General features: G+C 51.7%; 1 long non-coding RNA gene across 1 annotated transcript; it reads left to right on the top strand.

Annotated features, from left to right (window-relative positions):
- The first annotated feature begins 1,252 nt into the window (after window positions 1-1,252).
- Window positions 1,253-8,395, top strand: LOC116596976. The gene is made up of 4 exons (XR_004288402.1): window positions 1,253-1,490; window positions 4,779-4,902; window positions 5,026-5,134; window positions 7,305-8,395. It is a non-coding gene; the product is annotated as an uncharacterized LOC116596976 (long non-coding RNA).
- Window positions 8,396-9,392: the final 997 nt, after the last annotated feature.

Genomic DNA, 9,392 nt, shown 5'->3' with positions numbered 1-9,392 from the left:
AAAAATCATCTTTGGGCCTCTGGGTACCCAATTAAAACTTGTAGAGACAGAAAGCACTGAGGCAGCTCTGTGGAGACTCTCTCCTGTTCAGTTGTAAGACCCCCTCCCGGAGCGAGGCAGAGACTACATGCTGGGGTGGCAGCCCGTGACGTCAGTAGGAGAACTGATGACAGACACACCCAGAGGCTTGAGGGTGTTGGTGCTGAACAAGAGTCCCCTTGGGACTATCTTATGTTATCCCATTTGAAACTCTTGACTCTGATTCAAGAGTCAAGAACAAAACAATACGCTGCTTGTGCACCACAGAGCAACTCAGCTGCAGTAAAAACAGCAGATGCCGGAACATTCCATCTGCCAAAGAATCACCCGAAGTCAGGGGGACATCGTGACATCAGGGGAGTCGAGTTCACCAGAGTCAAAGGGGAAAGTTCTAGAACCTTCTAGCATCTCAGTAAGACTTCAGGGAGGTCATGGAAAAGTTGGAAGCGGTCCCTGATTTTCAACAGGCACAACTTGCTAAGAAACGCCTTTTACTGTGTATTGAAGTATTGAAGATACATTCAGAGCCATCCAGTTATTTCAAACTATTATTAGTCAAATGAGGAAACAGAGCCCCTAAAATGAGGTGACTGGGAGAGGGTTGGTGCTCTGGCCTGTGCCTGAGCAGCACCTGGATCCAGTTCTCTCTCTCTCTCTCTTTTTTTTTTAAAGATTTTATTTGTTTATTTGACAGACAGAGATCACAAGTAGACAGAAAGGCAGGCAGAGAGAGAGAGGGAAGCAGGCTCCCCGCCAAGCAGAGAGCCCGATGCGGGACCCGATCCCAGGACCCTGAGATCATGACCTGAGCAGAAGGCAGAGGCTTAACCCACTGAGCCACCGAGGGGCCCAGGATCCAGTTCTCTTGATCTCCAGTCCAGCCCTCTTTCCAGATCATCCCTGACATTTGTGTCTGACCAGATCCATCCCCTGAAATGGGGAAATAGAAAAATCCCACTTGCTCCTGGCAGGGAGTGTAGGGCGAGGGATGGCAGGTGACGGAAGGGACCGCCCATGACCAGAGGCCTCCCCTGAGGCAGCCTCCAGATGAAAGCCGTGTGTGTCGGGGGTCTCTACCACCACCCTCACTGAGGCGCAGAGGAAAGCAGGCCGATGTTCTGCCGGAAACACCTGTGCAGAGCCTGTGCCCCACCTCCCACGCGGCACGCTCTGGGCTCCCTCCTCCCACCCCACACTCCGGCCTCCGGGCTCCGTGAGCCTCGCTCAACCCACTGTGCTCCGTGCTCTGTCCTCCTTCCTCCATCTCCATGTGCTCCATGCTTGGGTGGAGAAGGTGACTGTAGCAGTGGGACCCACAGAGACACGGGACCCCTCGTTCTCAGAATCGGACACCCCAGCCAATGGAGACGGAAAGCGGAAGAATCTCACGGACTCTGAGGTGCCGGTAGGACTCATCTGCGCGAATCATGGGGCAACACAGGAAAGAGAAGGTGAGGGGCCAGTCCTTGGCACAAGCAGTGCAGACAGGGCAGTTTGTGGACCTGAAATCACGTGGGGTCTCCTTTGAGTGTCAGGGCGTCTGTGAGTAAATGGATCTGGGTGAAAAATTTTTTTTTAAGATTTTTCTTAATTTATTTTTTACTTATTTTCAGCATAACAGTATTCATTATTTTTGCACCCAGTGCTCCATGCAATCCGTGCCCTCTCTAATACCCACCACCTGGTACCCCGACCTCCCACCCCCCGCCCCTTCAAAACCCTCAGATTGTTTTTCAGAGTCCACAGTCTCTCATGGTTCACCTCCCCTTCCAATTTCCCCCAACTCCCTTCTCCTCTCTAACTCCCCATGTCCTCCTGGGTGAATATTTTTAACTGCGCGGCTGAGAGCGGAATGCCTCTTAGTCTTGTCTTTGTTTGGGGTTGTGGGTTACCAGAAGATGAAGAGAAAAAAGCCGAAGCTCGGTCCTCTGCATTCAGAACAAGCAGGTGTGTCAGGCTCACAGTCAGGCGAGCGAGGGAGGGAGAATCCAAGGCCCAGGCTGGAGTGTGAGCGTCGGAAGTAGCCAGACAGCTTTTTAAGCGAAGAAGTTCCAGTATTTTAAGATGCTGGGGAACCTGCGACAGGATTCCCCTCTGGCTCCTAGATATTCAGTCAGATCTGTGCTGTACTCATCAGCTTCAAGGCTTGGGGGGTGGCAGGAGCCGGGTAGATAGAAAGGAAAGGAATGCAGTCGCACTCTGGCCAGCCCAGGCGAGAGGGAGAGAGCCTGCCGGACAGCAAGACACCCCTTTAACCACCTGGATTCATCGGGCACAGACAAAGCCCAGAGTGTAAGCCCCTAGGGATTACCTGCCCCTGAAGGAGCTCACGGTCTGGGGAGGGAGGAGCAAGTCCATGCTAGTTCCATCCTAAGACCCAGGGCCCTGGAGACATGCTGTGACTGTTTAGAAGCCTGGCACAGCTTATTGGTAATGAAGGTTCAGGAACTTTCATGAGAGTCCTGAGGTCCACACCTGTGTCCTTAACCAGCATGGGACCTTAACCAGAAGAAGTCCAGGCCTGACAGACTCATTGTACCAGGAGGTGGGAATTCTGAATCAATTCTGCCCTGAAAAGAGTCTCATGTGGGCATACCTGTCCTACTCTTCCCTCAGTCTCTGTCCCTCCCTCCCTCTTTTGCTCACTCACTCTCTCCCTGCCCTCTCCCCAACTATGTAATTCTTCCTGCAAATAGATTCTGAAATCCTACCTTGTCTTCAAAGCCTCCTGTGTCATACTGCCCCACCTCACACACATACTCATATACACACTCACACACATACTTACACCACACAGCTCACCTTCACACACTCTCACACACAAACATGCACACTCACTCACACACACAGACCACACGCACCAACCTCACACACGTGAAAATGCCATCTCTCCACCGGGAAGCAGATTTGAAAGGAAAACTTGTTTTCTGATTTTGGAAGAAGCCATCACTTCTCAACCTTGATGCTTTCCAGCCCATACTCCAGACAGAAGGGTCCTGTCACAAGAATGTCAGGGGAGCGTGGGGCAGTGGGCGCGAGGGGCCAGACCTAGAACCCACTTCCGCCAAGCCTGGAATGAGGACAAACGGTGGTAATGGAATCACAGCTGTGTGGTCCAAACGTGTGGTCGGAGGCCAGCTGTGGCCCAAGGTCATGAGGGAGAGAAATGGGAAGTTCATGACCTCTGCAAAGCTAGTGGCTAAGGCCAGAGGCTCGGGAGGACCTCAGGGGGGTCAGTGAGATCTAGATTAAAGATTAACGGGGCGGGGGCAAGGCTGCAGGAGGCAGGCACAGCCCTGGGGACCCAACCATATGGCAGGGGAAGGGGCACTTGCTTGTGGCTTTGTGGGCAGACCCTGGGGCTGCTGGCTTCAAGGGTGGTGGACGTGTGACCCACATTCTTACCAGGAGCGGTTGAGCTAGGCCGGTGCAGAGCCAGTCGCCATCTCAGTGACCTGGGTCTTCTGTGGAGGTTGGGGTGAAGCCCAAGCAGGAGAGGCTTGGTATGGAGGGTGGAGTGTAAAGGCCATGCCTCGCCCCCAGGACAGAATAACCCCCAAACACGGAGACTTTGCCCCAGGGGTCCCTTGTCCCAAGGGAAGCACTTCATACCCTTCAAAGCCTCTGCCTGAGTGTGCTGTGAAGGTGGGGGCAGGCAGAAGAAAGGGAAAAGTAGAGGAAAATGAGATACGGGAGGGAGCACCCCCTTGACCTTGAACAAGCCCCCTTTCTCCTTTGGAAAACAAAAGCATCACAGGGGACCCAGCTCAGCCACCCCTCACTCAGGACCCTAGAGTGAGCTTTAGTAACAAGTGAAGTGGGGTGCGTTCCTGGGTTCACCTCTGCTGCTCTGGTCTGGGAGACACAACGGACCCCAGAGCTGTGCAGACCCACGTGGTACCCCGGGGCATTTGGGAAGATAAAGGGCAAGAGGCAGATGTTTCCAAGGCAGTACTGGGCTGCGTTAAGCTCAGAGTGAGCTCCTCCCGGGCTGTTGGGGCTGGCAAGAAGGAGCAGAGCTGAATCGCCGCCTCCGTGCTGGAACACAGAAAAATATCTTCCTGTCTGGTAACCCCCGCCCTGGCCTCCACTCTGCCCTGAAAACTCACATTTCAGGAAGAAATACTGTGGGACCACATTGGGGGAGGGAAGAGATCCGAGGAATGTGAATGTGAACGGGAGTCCCCACCCACCGCTCGGTTTGCAGGATTTCTGGGGCCCCTTTGCACTCCGCCAACTCTGCCTGGCTGGGGGAGCACTCAGGGCTCTATCAGTAACCTGACACGTACTAATGGGGCTCTTTGCATTGCCTTACCCATGTGTGTATTTTATAAGACATTTTCCGGGTGACTCCTGGCCATACCACTTTTCTATCAAGCTGAACCCCCCTCACCCCCGCCCTCACTGGAGGGCACCAATGTGAAATCAGTGCACAGTGATCAAGGCATGAAGTCGCTCCTTCTTAATGGAATATTTCATTTGGGGAGTGAGGAGGATTTTGTTACATCTGCTTAAATGAAAACCTTCCTCATCACCCAATGTGGGGCGTCATTTACCAGATGTGCTAATCTGTCTTATACGTCATCCTTCGGCTAAACTGTCCAAGGCAGTCCACGCTCGTCCCAGAGAGCGGGGCTTCATGCCACAAATAATCAGGAGTGCCCATAGAGGTGAGTCCGCAGATGACCAAGCACACCACCACTTTTCCCCGTCTCATGAGTATCTGTCCTGGCTTTCAGGGAAGAAAAGGCTCGTAGGTTTAAGAACTTCTAACAACAACACCAGAAGGTTGGAAAAGGTGTTAACAGAAAACTGAACTCTAAGTCTGGATTCAGACGGCCAAGACGCGGTCTGTTCCCTGAGGTGAGTCAATGCCTGGGCAGTTTGAAAAGTCGTTCTCCATGCCTCCCTCTTTCTGGGAAGGGCGTGTGCAAACACACCTGCCCAAACCCTCCTTCTGCTAATCTGAGTTTGAATTCCACTTAGATGACCTGGGCACCAAAATGAAAGGGATACCTTCGAGAGATTCCAGAACCTTGTAGGTTGTCAGAGCTGCTGATAGATTTTTCTTCTAAGTGCCTAGTAACTCCTGGTGGTAAGTAGATATGTATGTACTCTGATAGGCACGCATGTGCAGGATGGAGGTTTTCTCTCCAGCTAGTGTGCTTGCCCCGACCCCAGATCCCAGCCTCACTCATTCCTTTACTAGAGGCTAGGAATACCCAGGAAAAAAAAAAAAAAAAAAAGAAAGAAAGAAACACTCCTCCTCCAGGAGCGTGGTTTGAAGCAATGCTTTGCAAACTTTAATAGGTACCCAAATCCTCATGGAAATTCAGACTCCAATTCAGTCATTCTGGGGTAGGGTCTGACATTGAATTTCTGGCAAGCTGCCAGGTGATGCTGATGCTGCCTCTGGGGCCACACTTTGAGGAGTGACAGTTACCACGGTGGTTCTAAAGGGTGGTTCCCAAGAATTAGCTGTAGAGAAGAGGGGCAAGGGGCGGGCCGGGGAACATTCTCGCAGGCCTGCCCGCACAGAGGTACAGGCCTTCTGTGGCTGAGCGTCACCGCTCCACCGGCCCCACTGGTCTCCACAAGGGAGGCCAAGCACTTGGCTGCAAGGGGGGCATCTTCTTGTCCTAGTTGATTTTAAGCCTTCCACCTTCCTGGAGAGAAAAGCCTCAGAAGCAGAAAACGATTTGCAGTCTGATAAATTCAAGACAGCAGCTGGAACTTTGTTTTCCCGCCAGGACGGTGAGAAGGTCATGAAGACATCCCCATAGCTCTTTCCTGAGGATCAGAAAAAGCAGGGAGAGAGGGGCAGGCCAGGGGAGGAGGGGGAGGCCAGGGTCAGGAGGTTCATTTGTGTTTGGCTTAATAAATGGGGTCTTAAAGGAGGGAGGGTGGTTCCCGTGTGTATTTTGGTCCCAGTAGGCTTCCGTCTCTGACATTTTCCGCTCACAATATCCCAACGGCAGAGCCTGAGCGTGATGCCAGGAGCTACGGAAATAGCCAGGGAGAGTCCACGAGAAGCTGAAATCGTCTTGATTTTATCTTTAAAATGTGTGTATTTTCGCCCTATTAAGTAATATATGTTTGTTTTAATTTAAGAAATGGCTCAATGCAGAGTAAAATAAATCCCCGTTACCCACGGTTATATCCCAGTGACGATGCAGAGAACAGGCACGGACAGATTTTGAGAACACATCGTTTTCTGAAGAAGTGGCATTTTCATGGAGGGGGACTTTTACAGGAAGAGCTAAGTCTGTCTTCTCTGTGGGTAGTGCACAGGGGTTGGGGAGAGGGCAGGGCGCCAGGGGACATCCTGTGACCGGAGGCTGTGCCTGGCAACTCTCTTCACACAGAGACCCTGACAGGCTGGGGTCCCAGAGTTCCACCCCTGAAAGGAAGTAGGTATAGCAGGTAAGGGAGGCCATCGGTGGTTACTGGGGCCTGCACTCAGATCCTGAGGCTTGGGTGCTAGAAAGTGCTCAGTTTCTTGGGAACTGAGTAGCACAGTAAACTCTTTGACCATCTGGAAGCTTCTTGTCTTCAGAATATGTCCCCTCTACCTAGTCTTGGAGCCAAAGTTGGTGGACCTGAGTCTGCTAGGCCTGTGAGGGGTCGGAGGAGCTGGGAAGGGTGGGGGAGCTGCTGCGAAGGTGGTGAGGTCAACTATTTGCTCAGAAGACACACCTAACTCAAGCTGCATATTGTATAAGAGTGCACACTTGCTCAGAACTCAGAAGGACTGGGGAGGAAGTGTGGGTGCCTTAGCTTCAATCTGTAAGAAAGCCACATTTAGAAGGCAGTCTCTTTTGCAAAGCAATCTTGGATCTTCTGGTGACAGGTCCCTCTGCCTCCTCAAGTCCTCCACTGATCAGGTTCTGGAGGGACACGGCATTGTCGATGCACCTATTTCCAGAAAGATCATCCATTTCCTAAATCCTCATAAATATCTAACACCTAAGATACAGAAGCTGACTTGCAAAACTTTGGTTTTTTTTTAAGCAGAATTATACCTAAAGTTCCTCTGGAAGGAGCTGGGAGGAACTCCCTGATGGTGCAGAGCTAGGGAACATCCTTCAGGTCACAGAGTCAGGGACAGCTGCAGCCTTACTGTCCCCACCAGGAAAATGGGCACAGAGGTATGCTCTCCTCTCCAACTGAGGGGTCATGGAGACTCCTGGGAGCAGGAGCCTAGTTCAGGGCACACAGCAGGTATGGGTAAGGTGGGCTCACTCAGAGGCGTTTCTACTCCACAGTGGGCTCCCAGCCTGGAGACAAAGGCACTGGAATCATGCTGAACCCACTCAGGAAGCCCAGGCTCCAGGCTGGCCTTGATTTGGATGGAGACCAGCCTTCAGGAGCTGCCCAAAATACTGACAGCCGTGCTTTGGAAAGACACAGATTTCAACAATACACCCTCCTCTCACTGACCCTCTCACCCTCTGGCTCAAGGAGAGGCTTTCTGTCACTAAAAAGGCATGTTCATTTATAACAGATGGGGGTGTTTGGACTTTCTGGTAATGGATTTATAGATTTCATCCCAGCCCTACCTCTCTGAATTTCTGGCCTGGTGGGGTCACCCACCTTTTTTCCTGGGAGGGGCCTGAAGTCCCCTGGGACTCCATGTCTGAACCAACAGTAAGAAAGTGTTTAACACCGCGGTTCCTGACCTTGGTGATGTTCAGTAGAGCATAAGGGGCAGAAAAGTGTTTGATCAAAACTTGTTTCCTTGCTATGTGGTTCAAGTTGATGAAACATAGTTTCTGAACCTAAAAACAAAAATCAAAGGGACAAAGTAATTGACCACAAGTTCGTATTTTCCCCGCTCAGGACTACTCAGGGAGGCACATTTTCCTCCTGTTCTCACACTTTGGAGTGCATCAGAGTCCACTGCAGGACCTCTTAAAACCCCCATCCTCGGAGTTTCTGATCTGGGAGAGGGAGACCCTGCCTGTCTAGCTGAGTCCCAGGTGATGCTAAGGCTCCAGGGACCACACTTTGAGAACCACGGCTCTCCAGCAAGAACACCACTGGCCTCTTGACCCTTTGTCTTGCAGGTTCATCTATTACTTTGGTCTTTCCAAGGCCACATTTCCCCCATGCACCTGGGGCAGCCCAGAACAGGCCTCTGTTGACGCAGCCCTGTGTTGTCTGCAAGCCAAAGTACTACAACAGGAAGTGGGGTCTTAGAGCTTCTCAAGCGCCAGCTGAGGCCACCAGGAGGCACCATGAGAGCACTGCCCCACCGAGGCACACCGGACTGCCCTTCACACCAGCATCGTGAGTCGGAAACGCTGGCAAGGCCAGCAGTAGCCCAGGGACCGAGGTCACCGTCTACTGGAAATTTCCGCAGGCAAGTACCTCGAGGCTTCAGTCCCAGCACAAGCTCCCCAGGCAGGCGGTCCTGCTCCCTGCACAGGGAAGGACATCAGAGAGAGGCAGGTGGGGAGGGAGCTGCCGAGAAACAGAGCCTTTTGGTTTTGCTCTGCGACAGACAAAAACAATTTGGAAATTATCAGATGGGAGTAAGCACTAAAAAAGAATGAACATTTAGCTATTTTTCCCCAAATCCAGTGAATGGAGTCATAAAGGGAGGATTAGTAGTAAAGAAACTGAAGAAATAACATTCCTCTGCATTCAAGTCTCAGGATGCCTTGGATCTGCTACACTGTTGTCCAGCTGGGCCAACACCGACGCTTGGCCAACACTCCTCAGATTGACAGCAAATGTCATTGGACATTTAGAGGGTGAACCCCTTTTTGTGGTCACGTTTCCAGCAGTCTGGGAGAGTGATGTATTCCAGAAAATGGGGAGCAGGTGTCCCTTGGGACCCGTCTCAACTCTAGAGAAACCCCTCCGGAAAGAGCCACTGCCTCTCTGCTCCTGGGGTGGGGGGTCTGCTGGGATCTGCTGGGCAGGTTAGTGGTGAAAAGTATCCCCAGGAACTGAACGGTGTCACTGTCAAAAACAGTTAGTTAGGCTTTAGCATTCACGGTTTGGGAGATGTCTGCCAAACACGGCTATTTTCTTTTTTACAGAATTAGTATGGAGACATCCCTGCCAGCAAGAATGGATTCCAGAAGGGATTCCTTCTTGAAGGTCCCCACCCTGCTTGTAAGAGACGTCATCAGCAGGGGCAGGGCACTCGCCTCCCACCTGACGGGAAGCATTTGCTGAAAAGCATTGTTGGATCACAGAGGCCCAAGTTAGAGGAAAACAGGAATGATCCAGAGATCACAGAGCCGTGGAAAGACTTTCTAGCCTAGTATTGGGTATGCATGCTGATGGCTTCCTGTTCATTTGTTCATTTTTCATTCATTCATTCATTCAAACCCAGTGGTTCT

This window comes from Mustela erminea, chromosome 8 (assembly GCF_009829155.1).
Source record: "Mustela erminea isolate mMusErm1 chromosome 8, mMusErm1.Pri, whole genome shotgun sequence".
NCBI classification, from domain to species: Eukaryota; Metazoa; Chordata; class Mammalia; order Carnivora; family Mustelidae; genus Mustela; species Mustela erminea.
This window is presented reverse-complemented; position numbering and strand designations above follow the sequence as displayed.